Genomic DNA, 19689 nt, shown 5'->3' with positions numbered 1-19689 from the left:
AGCTAAAGGCACTTAAAAAAAAAAAACATAGCAGGTGCAAGAAGGGCTCTCTGATCCTCCTGTTTTACTTTCTGAAAACAGGAGATAAAACCCCCATATGGAAGGTATCCTCCCTATACCTGAAGGAAAGTCACATAGTTATCATCAAGGATAGGAAGTTGAGACCAAGAGAATTCTGCACAAATAGAGCTTGTTAAAAATAATTCTTATCTTCCTTTACCCTCCCCACATAGTTCAGTTACTTTTCCACAATTGTCTCTCCTTGTTCAACCTAATATAAGACCACCTAGGTTTTGCTACTCCTTTGAGTCTTCATTTCATTATGATGGCTCTTGTGTCATGTAAAACTTGTCTAAAATAAATTTGTATGCTTTTCTTCTGTTACTCTGTCTTATGTCAGTTTAATTCTCAAGCCAAGCCAAAAAAAGAAAAAAAAACAGTAAGAGAGTAACCATAAAATTTTGCTTCCCCTACAGTAGCCATCTTGAAAGCTAAAAGTTCACTCTCATTATAACTGGAGAATAAGAACAAGTGCAGACATGTTTCTCAGCCATACTCACTCATAACCCAAATAAATAAGAACAATTTCATATAAGTTATCAACAGAAAAATATCAATGCTGTTTGGATTAACACATACCACATAGAATACTAACTATCATTTCATACTGTGGTAACTCAGCATGTCTGTCTTCCCACTAGACTATAAGCTTTCTAAAGGCAGGGACCATTTCCTTTCATCTTTGCTGAGAATGTCCAAGCCTTCCTCCTTCCAAGGACTCAGAACCAAACTTAGATTGCAACTATAAATGCCTATAAAATACGACAGCAATTTTGGCCGAAAGTCCTTCTTCATTCCAAGCTATCCCACTTAAAAAAAAAAAAAAAAGTCAACAACTTTTTAACATTTCCAAAATATCCTGAAGGGAGGGAAAAATCACACATTAAATTCTGTCAAGTAACATTTACTTCCTCAAGCCCTGACTAATCAGAAATGACTGGACTTGGCAGCTCCTTTTATCACTTGGTCTATAAGCTAAATTCAGCTCCTGTTGTGCCCATTGGAAAATGCCAGCATCCCTTCCCCTCTCATACAACATCCTATCCTGCTAGTCACTCAAGGGTCTGACTGGTATGACTACTCCCCATCAGATCGAAGGAGAAATTATAAACCAAATCTATAGGGTCCAAGAAGCCCCATCTAGAAGAGCAATGGTGAAGTTAGAAGGAATTAGAAGGGTGCCAGATTCATTACTATTGATTACCTGCTTACAATTCCATGCAAAGTTATCCACTGCAGTTATAGAAAGAGCATCTGGCTCAGTTCCAACTCTCTTGTCTTTAAGTTCCTGCAAAAAAAAAAAAAAAGTCAACCAATAAGGATAAGAAACTAGCAATTGGTGGATAGGGCCCAACTGTTTTCTACAGAATGAGGAGCCTTCATCACTGTACCTTGATTATGTAAATCTGCTCCTGCTGAATCCAATACAATTTATTTATTGAGCCTCACCACTGCCATCCTGGTAACCCAGAGAAGAAGCCAATCTATAATGACTCAAGCCACATTTCACAACAGACTCCAAAGGACACATGATGTCATTTGCTAAAATGACTCAGTCCAGATGGAAAGCATTCTGACCTATACATAATTGATTGACCTTTGCTATGCTTTCCCCAGTTATTTATATACTATCATATGCATGAATGTATATCCATGGTATTTGCACTTGGCAGCTACTTTTAAGAACATATTATTCAACTGGGATTTGAAGCTTTTTACAACCATTTCCTGACCAAACACTCATAAATGAAGAACAAGGAACAATGTTATCTTAAAAATAATGTTTAATAGGTTCTGGAGAGTCTAAAGAAGCTTTGCTACTCTAGTTATTTTACATTACAGGGGACAAGATCTATCTATGTAAAGCTGAGTTCAAAACCCTGAAACTGAGGATACCAAACACATTTTATCAATTTTCTAGTTTGGGGCTCAATAAGGATGGTGAATGAAATATGCTTTACAGAAGGAATCGAATGTTGTGGATACTTATGAAAAAAGCATCAACTGTGGTGAAGGTAATTAGAGACCATAACAAATTGCCAGAGAAAAGAGCAAAACTATGTGATGTTCTTAGATTTTTTAAATTTAACTATAAATTTGGTTTCCCAAAAGAGGTTAGCTACAAATTAGATAATATCCAGATGTTCAGGAGTGCCAAGATCATCATAGAAGGAGAAGAAGACAGAGACACTAGATTAGGGGAGGCAGATATGCAGCGGGTGGGTCCTTGCTCCCATGAGGCATACTCAGGGCAGACATCAATAGCCGGTCACTGAATTCTTAACCACAGAGCCCTGACATAGACCCAAAATACTTTCCCAACAATACTCCAGGCAAACACTATAAACTAAATGGACTTGTTCTAATAATATAATTAAACACAGAAGGTTGTATCTTATATACTGATCAAATTAATTTGATCTCTTTTTACCACATACATCGTGGTTAAATTTAAAGAGATTTTTAAAACCAAAATTTAAAAGCACCTCTTTGAATCCTAAGAAAATATTAAATCAAATCTGGCAATTTTCTGTAAGTCATAGTAGGCTGGCATTATCTCCAGTGTAATTGAAAAGCAAAGAGGAGGTCTAAAAAAAAAGATGAAAATGCTTATATGTTCATACAGGAATACTATACAACAGTGAAAAGGAATGAAGTATAGCCATGTGCAACTATGGGGATAAATCTTAGAAACAAAAATCCAAGTGGAAACAACACATATAGAAGACTACATACAGCAGTGCTTTCCAAGTGGTGTATCTCAGTAAGGGGGTTAGAAGGGTTCTAATATACTGATCCATTTAGTTCTGGAGGTCAATAGTACCTGGAGTGGCCAGACTCTTGCGGTGAGGCATGAGCATTTACACCAGCGTGCTCTACAGTATTTTCAAGTTCAATGTGTGCCATCATGTGAAGAAGTTGGGAAGCACAGACCTAAGACATATAGCCATTTTTCTAATACTCAAAAACTAATTATATCTTATTTAGCAATATATATACATGTGACAAAATTATTTTAAAATGGGAAAAGAAAAGCAAGGGAAAGATGAATGAAAAATTCATCCAGTACATCCATTCACTTAGTACAATGGTTGCTATTGGAATTAAAAGGCAAGAGATGAGATAAGGAAGGAACACATGAGTAGATGGTAACATTATAGTTCTTAAGTTGGATAGTGGTTCATGGCTGTGTTTAGTTTATTATGTTCCAAGTATGCTGTTTCATAAATGCAAAATATAATACAGTACTTTTCTTAAAACACCAAGATTAAAAAGATAACTTTCTAGCTCATTCCAAGTCATTTCTATTCCAAGTCAGTAGCATCTCAATATATTAACACAATAACAGATACTTATGGAAGGCTTGAACCCAGAGGTCATAACAGTGAAAAACCTACTCAATGACAACAAGATTTTGTTATGCTAATGCAACTAGAATAGTCCAAAGGTATCTAACAGTCAACTAGAATATCCTATTCGATGATTACAAAATTTTGTTCTAATTCAAGTAGAGTATTCATGAAAAATTATTGGAAACCTAAAGTTTCATTTCCCCATTCAAACAAAAATGTCATAGAAGCCACATGTAAGCCTATTAATTAAGATTCACTTAGTTACAAGAAATAAAAACCCACTTGAGGGGCTCAAATAAAAGGAGGATGCTGGACAAGGAATTAGAGGTATCCCACAGCACATAGGACCAGAAGTACAGGCAGGCTCACAAGGAACCAAAGCCGGGATGTGCGGAGTGTTCAGATCCAAGGTTGAAACATTAGCTCTGGAGCTACAGGGTCTTGTATCTCTACTTTCTTCTGGAACCTTTTCCTTATTGCCCCTGCCTTTAGATGTGTGTTCTCTGCTTTGGTATCAACATGACCAACTATTTGTGTTTCTTTGTGGTTTAAATTTAAAGCCAGTAGTGCCCCAAGCACAATTTCAAAACGTCCAGAGAAAAAAATCTGATTAACCCAACCAAGGTCAAGATCTGTCCACACCTGGTTTAATCAGACACAACTGTACATAAGGAGTTACCAGTTCTAACACCTACAGGGGTCAGGCAGGTAATTAAAGGCGTGAAGCTGACCAGGCGTGAAACAAGAAGCTGGAAGAAAAGGGCCTGCAACAGAGCTCATGCTGCTTCTCAACTTTGGCGATGTAATAATAGAAATCCTGTTTTCATTGAAATTTCCTGTTTTTTTAAAATACATTTTCAGGCTGTGTTAGGCCATGAGCCTCTGCCGTCAGTGTCCTACAAAGAATGAATTGTGAATATTCTAGTTTCAGAGGGTCACACTGAGCAAACATGGCTGTAGGTGCCAGCCCTTTGGGTAGAAGGTCAGCTCACGCACAAGAGCTCATGGTCAGTCTGTCACTCCAACAAAGCTTGGACCACACACTACTCTTACATACACCCCCTTACACAGAAAGCACACTTCAGCTAGACTTCTACAAATATATTGTTCAAGATCAGATATTCAGCTGGGCAGAGATCATCGTCATGTGGCTCTGTATGGGTTCACAGAAGAAGGCAGTACAACAAAGACAATCAGACAAAAGCAAACTAGAGCCAGAAAAAATACACCACCATCTTCCTCTTTTCTATCCATAGCCAAAGATACTGCCATAAAAAGACTACTTGTTACAAAACAATTGCAGATTCTTTTTTCAGTTAACTGAAGGTGACACAGGCCCTCCTGTGTCAACTTCTTCATCATACGGAACTGTGAGACACGGAAGTCTCAGCTTAGGCGGCACTTTCTCTAGGAAGCCCCGATCTTGTATAAGGCAAATGTTCCCATGGGTGTTTACACAGCACCCTGCCTTCCCCCCCGCGATAGCACCTAACCCTGGTACTGTATGTGCAGAATTATGTCTTTTCCACATAGGTAAGCTCTGCGAAAGCAGGGATAATGTCTTAATGTCTATTTGTTGGATAAAGACATGTATTCAGACACACTGAAAATATTATTTCTATTTTTTGGCAGTTAATTCAGGGAAAAAGAACGTTGAATTTAGACTACATTCCTTCCCATTCTTTTGCATGAACCTTAAAGTTTTCAATGAAACACATAAAGCCTTTTACTCAAAAAAGAACTACATATATCATGTTGAATTATTACAAGCTCACATCACATAGTTGTGGGGCTTTTGAAAATATGGAGTCCTATTTAGGTTAAAAATCCTTTGAGGCACCTCCTGTCAGCTCGTAGATATGCACAGATTTTTTCCCAATATTCCTATATTGATATAGATATAAATATACCTTGTATAGAAGAATGGGGCATGGTAAAAATTCTCTTCCCAGACACAAAATCCATATATTTAAACTTATGAGAAATCTGGAGAAGTACAGTATATGTATGTCCTGCAAGACTTATCTTCCATGCTAAAGAAATGAGTCTTGGCAAATTTCCCTAGCACCGAGAACTGTGTAGCAAGAATTAATTTTTAAATGAAATAAGCTAAAAATGAAATACATGTAATGTTATTTATAGTTAAGTCTTGTTCTTTAGTAATTATTAAAGGTGACACTCATGTGTTTTATCATTGGTAATTGGACTGAGTTTGACCAAATGTCTCTGTTTTCTCATGAAAAATAGTTGCAATGTTCCAATTTTTACTGCTATTCCAGGCCTGGTGGCCCTTCGTCACGTGCAGTTTGGTAGCCTAAGTAATGTGAAGGGAGCAGCGCATAATTTCATGGCAATAAGTATATCTGAGACAGAAAAAAGGTTAAATGAGGTCCATGTCTTTGGACACTTGACCCTAAGTTATGACAAATTAACTCTAAAAGACAATGTTTTATCTGGACAGAGGGGAGTTTTGTCTTCTCATTCTAGCTAGGTGGAAGTATTTGGCAAATGTCTTCTTTGGAAAGATTTCTTTCACAATGTAATTGCAATTAGTGTAGTAAACACTAGGACAATCAATGAAGAAACGTAGAGCAGCATTTGGCCAAGGTGAATTTCATTCATTGGTTTCACTACATGAGAGGGATATTATGTTACATTAAGTTCAGCTGGTTTCCTTACTCCAGGAATTGTCAGTCTTTAACATTCATAATGGTCCTTGTGAATTTTCAGGAGGGGGATAGAGTACACAGCATTTGCCATGTTTATTTAAAGACTTTATGCATGTAACTACTCTTGGGAACAGCGGTGCTATCAGACAAACCTAGGTTGAAATTCTAGCTCTGTCACTTAGTGGCTATATTCCCAGTAAGGTGAATTTCTTAACCCCTGTTATCCTACCTGATAAATCAGTTCTTTAATTTATGAACTTTAAGTGTTTATCAGAACTTCTGCCCTTGACTTCCCTTTAAAGTTATTTTCTATAATTAGTCACAGATCATAGCATCTTCAGCTGCAATAATCTTAACTATTCCATTTATAAATTTACATACATTCTTTTCTGCTTTCAACAAACAGCGTATGCCAGGCTGAGCTGGTAACTGGGCATAAACATACCTGGTTTCTGAACACACTGAGCTGACTGTCTTGTTGTGACGCATAGCAGTGGCAGGTGCCAACAAGATACTATGAAAAGTGGCTAAGCTACTCTGGAGAGGAGAAAATACCTGAGTTGAAATCAGAAGAGAGGGAATTAACTCAATGGAGATGAAGAAAACAAAGTCCCATAGGGCTAGGGGAACAAGAATGTTCAAAGGGTCTGTGGCAGGTGGGAGGACAGTGATTTTGAGGAAGAAAAGGGGGCAGTGTCATTTGAGTTCAGAAACTAGAGGAGCAAGATATGAGAAAAATCAAAAAAAGAAGACAAGGACCATGTTAGGTTTTTGAATGGTGGAAATGAATGGTTTCCACCAGGACAGTGGCATGATCCAGTTAGCATTTTGAAAATCTCTCCCAGGCTACAGCATAGAAATTGGATTGGAAGGGCAAAAGAGCAGATGCAAGGGTATCATTCAAGAGGCTATTGCAGTAATAATGATAATTTAGACTACAATGGCAACAAAAAATATGGTAAAATATGACAAATCTGAGAGATATTTAGGAATTGGTAATGAATTGGATAGGGGGATTGTGGTTCATTTTACACATAAAGTCCTAAGCTGCAGTGTTTGATTTGGCCTACAAATTGTGCTCCCCCATCAGCTGATGCTTTCTCTTGACTATACAGTCTTGGAGATTTATCTCAGTTGATATAGTACTTTTCTTTCAAAAACTACCATGACTCTTAATCATATTCCATCATGGTCAGTATCAGAATATTTATGCCTTATGAAACAAAGGAATCAAAAACTTAAAAATATGTTTTATCTAAATATAAATAGCGTCTTTTTGTAAAAATACATTATTGTTACTCTTAGCTTGATACATGGTAAACTGCTTTGTTCATCTCCTCAGCCATTTTCCATCGACACTGCTATATGTCCTTCTTATTCCTGGCAAGGATTCACTCAAAATGAGAACATAAATTTATTTGTGGGAATATGTATGAATGTTGCTCAAAGAACAAAAGGCATAATGCTATTACACCACATTGGTGGTAATCGTTCTTTCCCAAAAGTGTTGTTTAATCCCTCAACCAAAGAGAACATTCTAAAATAACAAGCATTACAAATACCTAAGAGTTTGGTATATTTATTGCCTATTTGTCAAATTTGACAAGAAGGATTAACCTTGGTTTCAATACATACACTTGAACTTTGACAAATCAGGTAGCAAGTTGGTAACTCTTTGAAAACAATATAGAGAAGTATATGTAAGTATATAAATAAAAATGATGGGACAAAAACGTTCACAGTGGTTACTTCTAAGGAATGGTTTTAGAGTGCAAGTGTAGATAATTTCTGCTCTTACTTTTTATGCTTGTGAATTGTTTGACTTTTAGGAGCAGGCATTATTTCGTAACAAAACTAGAAGAAAAAAGAACAGATATGAAAAATAAGATTAATAAAATAACGTCACTGTTTTATAATGCCAGGCTAGTGAGAGGCAACATTTATCACAGAAACTAAATGCATTACACTAGACTTTCACTGCATATCATCATTTTTCTACAACCACAATCAGACTGATTGATAATGTGTATCTACAAATTAACCACTGACAATGTAAAAGGGCTCAGCTGTATTTGAATACCACCTACACAAAAGGAAATTAAACATATTAAGCCACCATTACCACTTTAAATCCAGTTATAGGTAAACAGAAGTAAGTTGTTACAATATGCATGGGGAATTATTTGTTTTTGATCAATTAAAAACTGTTACTAAGAGATCTGGTGAACACCATATTTGTAAGCAGAAATAATATTTAAAGAAAAATGGCAATATCCACATCCAATCTGATCCAATGTGTTGCCAGAATGGCAGTCCCAATCGAGAGTAGAAATGAGCTTCTCCTCATGGCTTTCCAATTTTTAGACTGGCCACTTCAAAATAAGAAGCAAATCGCATCATAGACTATGTAGCCATAAGGTTTCCCAAACTAGTGTGCATAAAAATCACCTGGAGCCCTGGTAAAAAATACAGATTTTTGCCTGTCACAAGGTTATATTGAACTGGCTAGGGTCTTCAATATAATGATGAATAAAAGTGAAAATAATAGACATACTTATTGATGAGCTCAACAAAAAATTGTTAATATCCCAACATTAACTATGAAGTTTGCTTTTTTCATATATATTTACCTGATTAAGGAATTTCTGCACTATTCCCATTGTGCTGAGTTTTTAACATGAATGTGTAAAATTTTATCAAATTTTTTCCTTCATCTATTCTGATGATGGTACAGTTTTTCAACTTTATAAATGTGGTAAATCGCATTGACTGATTTTCAAATAATCAACTCATATTCCTGGAATAAACCCAAGTAATAGTGATATATTATCCTTTTTATATATCACTAGATTTGATTTACTAATGTTTTGGCTAGGACTTTTCCATCTATCTTCATGAGAAAAATTGGACTGAAGATTTCCTTTCTTTTAATACCCCTCTTGTCTTTGGGGGCAAGGTTATGCTGGCCTAATAATGTGAGTTTCTTTATGATTGATATTGATTCCTTCTAAAATATTTGGAAGAGTTTGCTGGTAAATTTAAATGGTGTTTTCTTTGGGTGAAGATTTGTAATTATGAAGCTAATTTCTTAATAGATTAATAGATACAGAATAATTCAAACTTCTTAAAATGCGGTATATCATTTTAGTTGTATTTTTAAGGTATTTAACCATTTCATTTAAATTTTCAAACCCATTGGCATAAAATCTTGGTAATATCTTTTTATTATTGTAGTACTATCTTACTATCATTTTTAGTGCTATCAATTTTTTTTAATTTCTGATACTAATAATGTGTGCCTTATATTTTTTCTTAATTATTCTTACCAGAGGTTTGTCAATTTTGTTAGCCTTTTCAAAGAACTTCTGGCTCTATTTCATTATTATTATTATTTGTTTTCTATTTCAGTGATTTCTGCTTTTATGTTTATTTTCTTCTACTTTCTTTGAATTTATTCCGCTGTTCTTTTCTTTACATACTGATACTGATGTTTAGATTTTTATCCTTTCTTCTTTTCCAAGAATTTAAGGGTATAAATTTCTCTATAAATATTGCTTTAGCTGCAATATATCAAGTTTTGATATTTGGCATTTTCATTATTAGATAATATTTTAATACTGATTTTTTACTTAATACAACTATGATCAGAAAATAAACTCTATGGTTTCAAGCCTTTGAAATTTGTTAAAAAGTGCTTATGTCTACGTACACGATGTTTTTTCTGAATGTGAAAAAATGTATATTCTTTAATTGGTAGGTAGAGTGTTCTACATATATTTCTCCTTTTTAATGTTATTTACTTTTTAATATTTTGAGACCATACTATTTGTATGCCTACATATAGCCATGCTTCTTTTTGTTAGTGTTTGCATATTTCTTTTTTTACACACTTTTTAATCTTTATGTGGCTTTATATTAATATTTAGATTGTACCTCACATAGTTAGCTTATAGTTTTCTTGTTTTAATAATCCAGTCTGATAATCTTTGTTTTTAAATTGAAGTAATTAGTCCTTTCACATTAATATAATCACTTTTATATTTGTGTTCAAGTCACCATCTTAATATGTTCTTTGTTTCACAGTTCTTTGTTCCTTAATTCTTTTTGTCATCAATTAATTAAATTTTTTATTATTCTATTTCCCCCTCTATCAGCTTAGTAGTTATTAGAATATACATAATTGATACTTTTAACCTCTCTGGATAAGGATTTGACATCATTTTAACTTCATTTATCCCATTCCCACTCTCCATGTTATTGTTTGTTGCCTTTTACTATAAGTCTACATATATTTTATTTTTCAAGCTTTTTGTTAGAGAGAATTCCCAATATACACAAAAATAGACTTGACAATGTAATGAATCCATATCCATCTCGCTGTTTTAATGATCATTAGCTCATGGCCAATCTTGTTCTATCTCTAACGCCATCCATTTTTCCTTTAACCATATTAATTTAAAACAAATCTCAAACATCAGATTTATTGTGACTATTTCAGTATGCATCTCTAAGAGATGAGTATGTTTTTTATAACATAAAACTATAGTATCATTATCAAACATACAAAAACAATAATGCCAGAATACCATCAAATACTCTGTAAATGCTCAAATTTCCCAATGTCTCAAATATCATAACTATTTTTTACAGGTATTTTAAAATCAAGATTCAAATAAATTCTGCACACTGTAATAGGTTGATGTGTCTTTTAAGGTTTATTATTTTTTCTCCTTAATCTTTTTTTTTCTATGCTATTTATTCATTGGAGCAAGTGGCTTGTTAGAACTGAAGTTTCCACTATCTGATTTTTGTTTCATGGTATTGTATTTTTAAAAGATGCTCCCTTGATGTAATCTCTGTTTGTTAGTAGTTAGAGTCAGAGGCTTGATCAGATTCAGGTTCTTCTGTTTGTTTTGTTTTGTTTTGTTTTGTTTTTGTTAAAACTATCTCATGGCTGGTGGTGTGTGTTCCTTCCTCGGGAGGCACACCATGTCTCATTGTCTTTTTGTAGCAGTCATGGCCATTTATGTTGAATGCCTGGATCCATTAATTCATTAGGATTAAAAAATAAGATTATGATTTTTTATTTGTTAATTGGGATACAATTATTAAGAGAAAATTCCCCTATCTATGCTTAGTAGTATAAAAGATGTGGGATAAATGCTTGATTTTTTACCTTAATGTAACATTTTTCAAAATAATAAATTGATTCAGTAACATTCTCCTTAGTAACCGATCGGTTATTATTATTAACATCATGAACTAATGGATTTAAAATATTTGGTATATTTCAATCTACTGCAGTTGCTATCCTAAAAAATGGTTAAATTGCTCCACCTTTGATTACAAGGAGTTAAACTCCACTAGATATTATTTTAATTATTTTAAACAATCTATATCCATTTATACTACTTATATATTTATCCTTTCTGGGGCTCTTTATGCCTTCCTGCATTTCCATGATTCCACCTGTGATCATTTTCCTCTGGCTGAAGAGCTCCTTTTAATAGTTTCAATGCAGATATGTTGCCAATTAATTCTCTTAGTTTTAATTTTTCTAAAAATATCTTTTTTTGACAAGTATATTCACTGGGTCTAAAATTCTAAATTGGCATTTTCTTTTGCCACTTTAAATATGTCATTCCACTGTTTTCTAGCTTCCATTGTTTAAAAACTTAGCTGTAAGACTAATTGATGTGCCTTTGAAAATGTCTCTTTTTTTCCTTTGGATGCTTTAAAGATTCCTTTATTTGTCTTCAGTTTTTAAGCAATTTTACTACAATATGCCTCCATATTTTATTTGATTCTCTTTGTTTATACAGTTTCTTGAATCTGAGGCTTGTCATCATTCATCAGCTTTGGAAAATTCTTCACCACTACTCTACAAATATTGCTTCTGCCCATTTTCCCTCTAATCTCATTTGAGGCCTCCAATTATCTGGCCCAGACCTTTGAAGTATCCCATATGTCTTTTATGAATTTTTCTTTATTTTTACATTCTTTTTTCTGCTCTGCACTTTAATCTGGGTATTTTCTAAGGACCTATCTTTTGGGTCACTAATCCTCTCTTCTGATGTGTCAAATCTGTTGTTAAACCCATCTACTGAGTTCTTAATTTCAGTTACTGTAATTTTAAGTTTCAAGTGATACATCTGATTCCTTTTATAGATTCTAGATTTCTGGTGAAATTCTCTGTCTCTTCTTGAACATATTAATCAGTTATTTGAAAGCCTGTCTCTCATAACTCCAATATCTCCATCACTTTTGAATCTACTACTTTTGACTATTCTTCTCCCTTGATTTTTGGTCATTTGTTCCTATTTCCTGGCATGCCTACTATTTTGTAGTGAATGACAGATACGTTGTTTATGGAAATTGTACAAGTTTTGAATTATGTTATCTTCCTCCCAAGATGACTTTATTTTCTTTTGGAAGGCAGGTAGAGTACAGGAAGATCATCTTGACCCAACTGAGGCTGGTCTATTTCCAGTTTGCCCTTATCCTAGGATGCAGTTTTTCAAGGGCTTCAATTAAAAACCTTGAGTGTTTACCAGGTTCCTCTCTTCTTGAAAGTCCAGAACTCTGCGAGACACTGTGAGACTGCCAAAATCTCTGCTTTGTCTTTTATTCTCCTAGCAAGTGTTTTTAGCTTTATATTTTGTTGTCTCTCCCTGCAAGTGTACAAGGCGGCCCCAAGGGACAACTCACTTCTCTGGGATCTTGATTCTTCAAGTCCTGGCTCTCTGGCTTGCCCTGAACCCCACTGGCCAGGAAAAAATTAAGCTATTTCCATTTTAGAAAATAAAATTTTAAGTTATGTTCCTTGTTTGTTGATGTATTCATGCTTTATTTTCCCTATTTTTAATATTTCCCTAATTTTTAATATTTTAAAAGTCATATTCTCATCATTTCAATATAATTACAAAGAAACACGTAGTAATGGAGAGAGCAAAAAAGCATTGACCTTCACTAGGCAATCAACCCTCAGATAATGTCAGGAAATCTGGAGCTTTCTCAAGTAGGAATATGGAATAGAAGAGAAGGGAGATGTGTTATTTATAACAGACAATACTCAGCAAAATTTTATTGCTCCGTGGGGAATCCAAAGCTTTTAAAGATGCTATTATTATTTGGAAGTCCTCCAGAGAGCACTAAGTATTAAAAATAGCACCTGTACTCTGCTAAGTCAAATCACCTGTTTATTACCCAGGGTGATGAAAATCATTTAATAAAATATTACAGACACTTGTTCAAAATCATGTACACAATTCATATGCTCAGAGAAGTAAAAGGGAATGTCTATGCCTGGCTCAACACATATTTGTTAAATGGATGAGTCAGATGGAGAGAGAGAGAGAAGTCACTGTTTTTTATTAAATTAATGACATCTAAGTTTTTAAATAGTCAAAATAAAACCTCTGTAGTAGTATCTTCTGTTTTTGCTTGCCCAGAATCCACATAAAATCTTAGCTTTGTATAATATAGCCATTGATTTTCTCCTTTAGAGAACCTTCTACCCCTCCTACCTTTGGAATACAAATACAGGAATGTAACTCAGGCCTGGCCAATCACTGTTCCATCCCATTGGCCAGAGTTATTGGTTCAGCAATGAGCATGGGCTCTAACTTATTCACACGAGACTCAGTACTTGGATTTTATGAAAACTACTGGAAAGAGAAACTCAGCTGGGTTGGTTAAACTAGCAGAATGAAAGGTTCTATGTAGTGATCACCACCATAAAAAGGCCTGCCTAAGAGTGAAGCCGCTACTGCCTAAAACTTTTCAGTTACATGAATCAAGAAATGTTCTTTGTTGCTTAAGCCAGTTTAGTAAGACTGGATTTCAGACCTGCAACCAGGAGTCCTTACTAATATAGCTGCATCTGAAAAGTGTGTAGCAGCAACCAAGTGTATCGACAAGCGTGATTAACCCTCAGCTTTCAGAACAAAACTCCAGCTGTTCATTGAAATTATGCAGTAGCATTAGGTATACTTTTTATATATGTGATAAAATTTACTCCAGTGCACTGGTGATGTTTTATTTTCCCACCTTCATGTGCACAATGCCCAAGATATGAGACCTGAAATATATCAATATATCAAATAACATATCTTCATTCTTAAAGTTCCAAAGTTAGATTATTATTGACATCTTCACTTGTTCCTCACAGAGATTAGTTATTTGAAGACGGAGCAAGTTATAAAAGGTTCCAAGAAAGAAGGAAATCTTTATGTGTTGCATGTTTTTAAAATTCTGTCAAAGCTTCAGCTTTGGCTGAACACTATAGTTGCTGATGGTAGCTGTAAGTGATATTCCTAGGAGAAAAGCTGCAAATTAAGTGAGAATTCCTCAGCATCTTTATTGTCCTTCAAGTGGACACAGATTCAAGCACGTGCACATACTGAGGATCACACATTTCTACTCATGGCATTTAATTAGGAGTAAAGCAAAATGTGCAAGGCCAGAATTTTAAATATTAGTTTAATAACCTTTATGCACCTAATTTCTGAATGATTTTCTTCCTCTCTGGAGAGTCATCTAATGTCAAACAGTGGTATTAAGGTGAAATTAAGGTGAGTCATGGTGACTGAAAAGCCACAAGGCAGGCACATGTCAGAATTATTAATTTTTAGAAATATGTGAAATACTCCCTTCCCTAAAAATATGCTCTGCCAATGTATGTTGAACTTTGAAGTGTGGCTTTATTTCCCTCATTCATAACTAATCACTGTCGCCAGGAAGAACAGATTGAAGAGAGAAAGATTTCAAGAAAAGTATAGCCATTTCAAAACCCCGAAATAAATGAGAAGTCAAAAGAAAAATGACAAGTTTGTTGGCTATTTAAAGTAAAATTTTCAGTGTGCCAATCATGGCTGATGCCATGTTTTGCCCATGCCAAAATTCATCAAGGCAATGGTTTTCCAACTTTTTTAAAAATATGACTCAGAGTGGAAAGTACTTTTATATCTATCTATCTGTAATATGGCCATGTATGTAACATACACATACAAATACAAACCCTTATCATATTAAATGAACTCTGATATTTTCTATTCTATTTCATTGCACTAAAACCAAATACTGATCACAAACCCCTAAATTGTTTTCACAACCCACCAATAGCTTACGACTTGATATAAAGCACACGATTTTACATAACAGGATTATATTGCACACCTTAGGCTGAGAGAATTACACATATTCAAATCGTTACCAACACTGATTTCAGATTAACACTTTTATGAAATCAAATCAACTCTATCTACACAGTGGATATTCTTAGACTGTTCATTAACTCCACCAAATATTTTCATAAAGCATTTGAAGTGAGATGTTTCATTCAGAATGATGTCTCTCAGTGTATTTTGAAACAACCCAATGTAGGCTCACCTCCGGATCCAAAGATGGTATCTTTTTTTTTTTTAAACTGGATGTCTCTATAAAAGACAGCGAAACACAATGCCATGGGTTGATATTCTAATATAACAAAGAGGTACTCACATTATTGGCTGTTTTACCTACTGTTTCCATGAAGAAAATGTTTTCGTAATGAACCCTAGAGGAGGACACTGATTTGATCAATGAAAAATGTGACATATACAATAAAATACTCCTCATTCCACACCTTAGCTTTGTAATAGCCACCGTGTATAATAATATCATTTGGCTCCCCAGAGCTTCTTAAAACTCAGACCTCATTTCTCCTCTCCCCAGCATTTTCTTTTACCCCAGCAGCACGGGCAGCAAAGGAACATTCCTTGCCACATTCACTATTAACTGAAAATTCCAGTGCTCTGAATGCCTCTTTTTCGCCATTTTTAAAAAGTGACCTGAATTTCTATTAAAGGGATCTCCTTTATTAACTCCTGCCTACGAATTTATACATTGGGATGTTTGAAAGGAAACCCTGCAGGGAAGAAATCGGACATGTTGTTCATCGTCAACGTGACAGTGTGATGACGGCTGTGTGGGTTTCCTGTTGACTCCCATGTCACATTTGCTAAATTACTGCTGAGACCACAGGATACACCCAGCTTATGAAATTTCTTGTCTTCTTTCTGCTTCACAGATCATTCATAATCACAACGGGGAAAAAAAATGAGAAAATCATGTAAGCTCATTTCCACTGTTGCTGAAAGCAGAAGTAAATGGCATGATTATAAGAGGTAAGAGTGCACCTGGGGGGTGAAAAGCGGCAAATGTCACAGGGTGGCTGGTTCAGCATTCTGACCAAAAGGGGCCAGTCTGAACCCTGGGGTTCAGTCGGTGTGGTTTTCTCAAATTTGTCCTTAAATGTTGAAATTTATCATACTTATGCTCAGCCACCCTTAAAATGCTTGAGTGTATGGGTGTGTGTGAAATAGAAATAAAACTTAGAGAGCTGTTGTCTGGATTGAATGAACAAGCAAATGTGCTCAGCTTCCAAAATAATTGTAGGTGCTATAATCATTCCAAAAGGGTGTGCTGAGCAGTCAGGATGCTGGCAACCTCTATTAAGGGAGTCATCGCTAGCCATATTTCTTAGCACAATTTTGGAAGGAGGCATGAGGCTGGCACAGAAAAACCTTGCCAGAAATCCCTATTCTTTAATTTTACGCTCTTTAATTCTTTTGTTACTTTGTTGCCGTATAGGCAAGTGAAAAATCTGGAACGAGAAGAAGGGTTAAAGGAGGAGAGAGAGATAAAGTGTGACTCTTGTTCAAGTTTGTAGATGTCCTGTCAGTTAATATCTGGGCAATAATCAGCCAAGCGCCTTCCTGGAGCAGGTCCTTAAAGCATCCAAGATGGAGAGAGTAGAGACAAGCAGTCCTGGGGTGGGTAGGACAGCACTGCTCAAACTTCAGTGCAGCTACAATCCACTGTGTGATGCTACCTCCATGTTTGTACCCCAGTAATATTTTGAAATTTAAAAAAAAGTATTAGAAACAGACTAAACTTAAAAAAATCAGAGAAGTATGATTTAATTATTCTCAATTTGTTCAGATTTGTCATGCCTTAAAACAAAATTTTCTTTTTTTTTTTCCTGGTTTTTTTTTATTTCAGCATATTATGGGAGTACAAAAGTTTAGGTTATGTATATTTCCCTTGCCCCTCCACCGCACCGAGTCAGAGCTTCAAGCATGTCCATTCCCCAGACAGTGCGCATCACACTCATTATGTTTTCTATAAGTGTGCAAAACTATTGTACTAATTTATTAAAATGAGAAATATTCATCAAATAAAATTCTAACTTCAATATAAAAAACAATGTCGATTGTGATTCTGGAATGGGGATCTGGATTCTGCATCACCTAGGGATCTTGTTAAAACGTCAATTCTGAGTGTGGGGTGGGGCCTCAGATTCTGCATTTCTGCTCTTAGGGGAACCTAAGCCCTCCTGTCCCACTATCTGGGACAGTGGCCTATCCTTGGCCTTTTTCTTTACAGGGATTTCACCTGGCTCCTTCTCCTTTCTAAAGTGCTTGCAATAGAGAGAAATAAAACATGGCATAGTTGAAAAAGCACTGGCTGTAGAATCAGACAAACTCCAGTTGGATGCCACTTAGTTGCAATCTGTGTGACTGGAGGTGAGTTTTTTAAACCCCTCTGAGTTCACTTTCTCCATCTATAAACTGGCCAGCCTAACTTGTTACAAGGAAAGAATGAGATCATGTGCATAATCTCTGGTAAGTCTATATAAGGAAGGAATGAACGAACAGTCTAAAGCATAACAGTTCTATCTACAGGTAATAAAAAGGAGGTGGGGTGCTACAATGTTTAAGTATACCTTACTTTTTCTTAATACTGTGATTTTGGCTCTTTCTTGAATCGACAACTGTGAGGTGTATAGAATTCTAAACACATTAAGCCAAACATCTCTTCCCATTGCCAATCCTTTCCTGACTCCAGAAAGACAGTCTCTCATCATGCTTTTAGTAATGGCAGAATCGAAAGCAGATCAGGTTTTTAAAAATATTCCTTGCTCTATGTGATGGTAAAAATACTCCTGATAATTTTTTTGCTCCCTCTTAATTCAGTTCCTAGACTTGCTCTCCTGGACTTCTCTAGCTCCTCCTTCCAATGACAGATTCTGCTTGTTCTCAAGCTGCCCTGTCCCTTCCCGTCTCTCTTCTCCAGCCAGAAGTCAGGCTCCCCTTTGATCCTCATTCCCACATTGTCCAGCTGGTGAATCTGACTTTCTTTAGGGGAATCTAGAAGAACCTCTGAGTTAACCAGTGGAATGAAGGGGAAAACAGCTAATGCCAGCCTTCCCTGACCCTCCACTATCAGCAGAGTAAACCAAGCACTCGAAACTCAGGGTTTAATAAAAAGGGAAAAGGAAACAGAGGTATTTTATTGAGTATAATGGAAGAAAATTGTGAAACAGTGACCACAGCTGCCATGTCCTGCCTCCCCTAACTGCACTGGCAATTCTCCAGGACAGATGGGGCTGGCAGTAGATGGGTGTTGTAACTCCCATGGCCTTGACCCTCCTGGGCCCCTGTCCTGAGTTCTGTTTAAGTGATACTAAAGAACTTGGGGTATCATCAGAGCAGAAAGGATGTGGCAACTACAGAAGTGCCAACTCATGACAAGAATCATTGAATATCAGGAACTCCTGCCCCTGCCATCATCTCCTCTGTCCCTGGACCTGCACCCCACTGGCCTCCCTCCTCCAAGCTGTCACACCACAAGTGGGGTCTGCTGCCCATTGGCGTATCTTCATTTCAGACTGAATCAGAGGAATGAATTATTATGGGCTCATCTGTCTTATTAGACTAATCCACGTGATACTGCCATATTTGTGGCTCGAATATTGGCAATTTCATGATTCAACTTCATATCCTGTTTAGAGAAATGAAGTTTCACTGTTACAAAAAAATTAAACCATTTCTATGGCTGAGCTATGCTGACCAGAACAAAGTTATCTCAAATTCATCTACTCAAAGGCTACATATTTTAAACCGAAACATACTGAGTATAGTCCTTACTCCTACTTTCCATTTGTCTAAGGCAAGATAAATTCAGCAAAATTCTTTAGAAAACATCCCATCTCAAGCAGCAACTATCAGTCAAACAACACAGAATCACATGCATTTGCTCTGTAAGAGGCATCAGAAGGATATAAAAATAAACAAAACATCATTTCTGCCCCTAAGGAGTAACTAAGAAGAGAGAAAAATGCAAAAAGGTAAAAAATGAAGCAACAATATGAGAAATGTCACAAGACAGACCATGATCATATGCTAAATGAGTGGAATAGAAAATAAGTGCAGTGAGTCGAAAGGCAGGAGCAATCACCTACAATCTGATTTGAGCCACTTTCCATCTAATTTAGCTCATCAATCACCTCACCCTCCCACCTACTTACTGTAGGAAGTTATCACAGAAAATGAAAATCGCCTCTCTGCCTACTCGTAACTCCCAGACGATGGTCTCAGAGATGTATGCACAGTAGGTCTCAGGCCACTCCCTCTCATTTACTGGGTCCATCTCAGGAAAAGATAGGAGAATGGGGACATTTACGCTGGACACTTTCCTCCAAATGAAGTCAGCACGACACAGGAGAGGGCAAACAATCTAATGGCATGTGCCTTAGCAGCAACTGCAGCCACCTAGTAGCCCAG

At 35.9% G+C, this 19689-nt stretch overlaps 1 long non-coding RNA gene across 1 annotated transcript in view; it reads right to left on the bottom strand.

The window, feature by feature from the left end:
* Positions 1 to 1282: 1282 nt before the first annotated feature.
* Positions 1283 to 19689, bottom strand: part of LOC123623642 — a 90633-nt gene continuing 72226 nt past the window's right edge. The window contains exon 3 of the long non-coding RNA XR_006729952.1: positions 1283 to 1348. This is a non-coding gene — a long non-coding RNA (uncharacterized LOC123623642). The remainder of the gene's footprint in view (positions 1349 to 19689) is intronic.

The sequence above is a fragment of the Lemur catta genome, chromosome 18 (genome assembly GCF_020740605.2).
Source record: "Lemur catta isolate mLemCat1 chromosome 18, mLemCat1.pri, whole genome shotgun sequence".
NCBI lineage: Eukaryota > Metazoa > Chordata > Mammalia > Primates > Lemuridae > Lemur > Lemur catta.
Note: the sequence above shows the minus strand (reverse complement) of the source record. Positions and strands in the feature narration are given on the sequence as shown.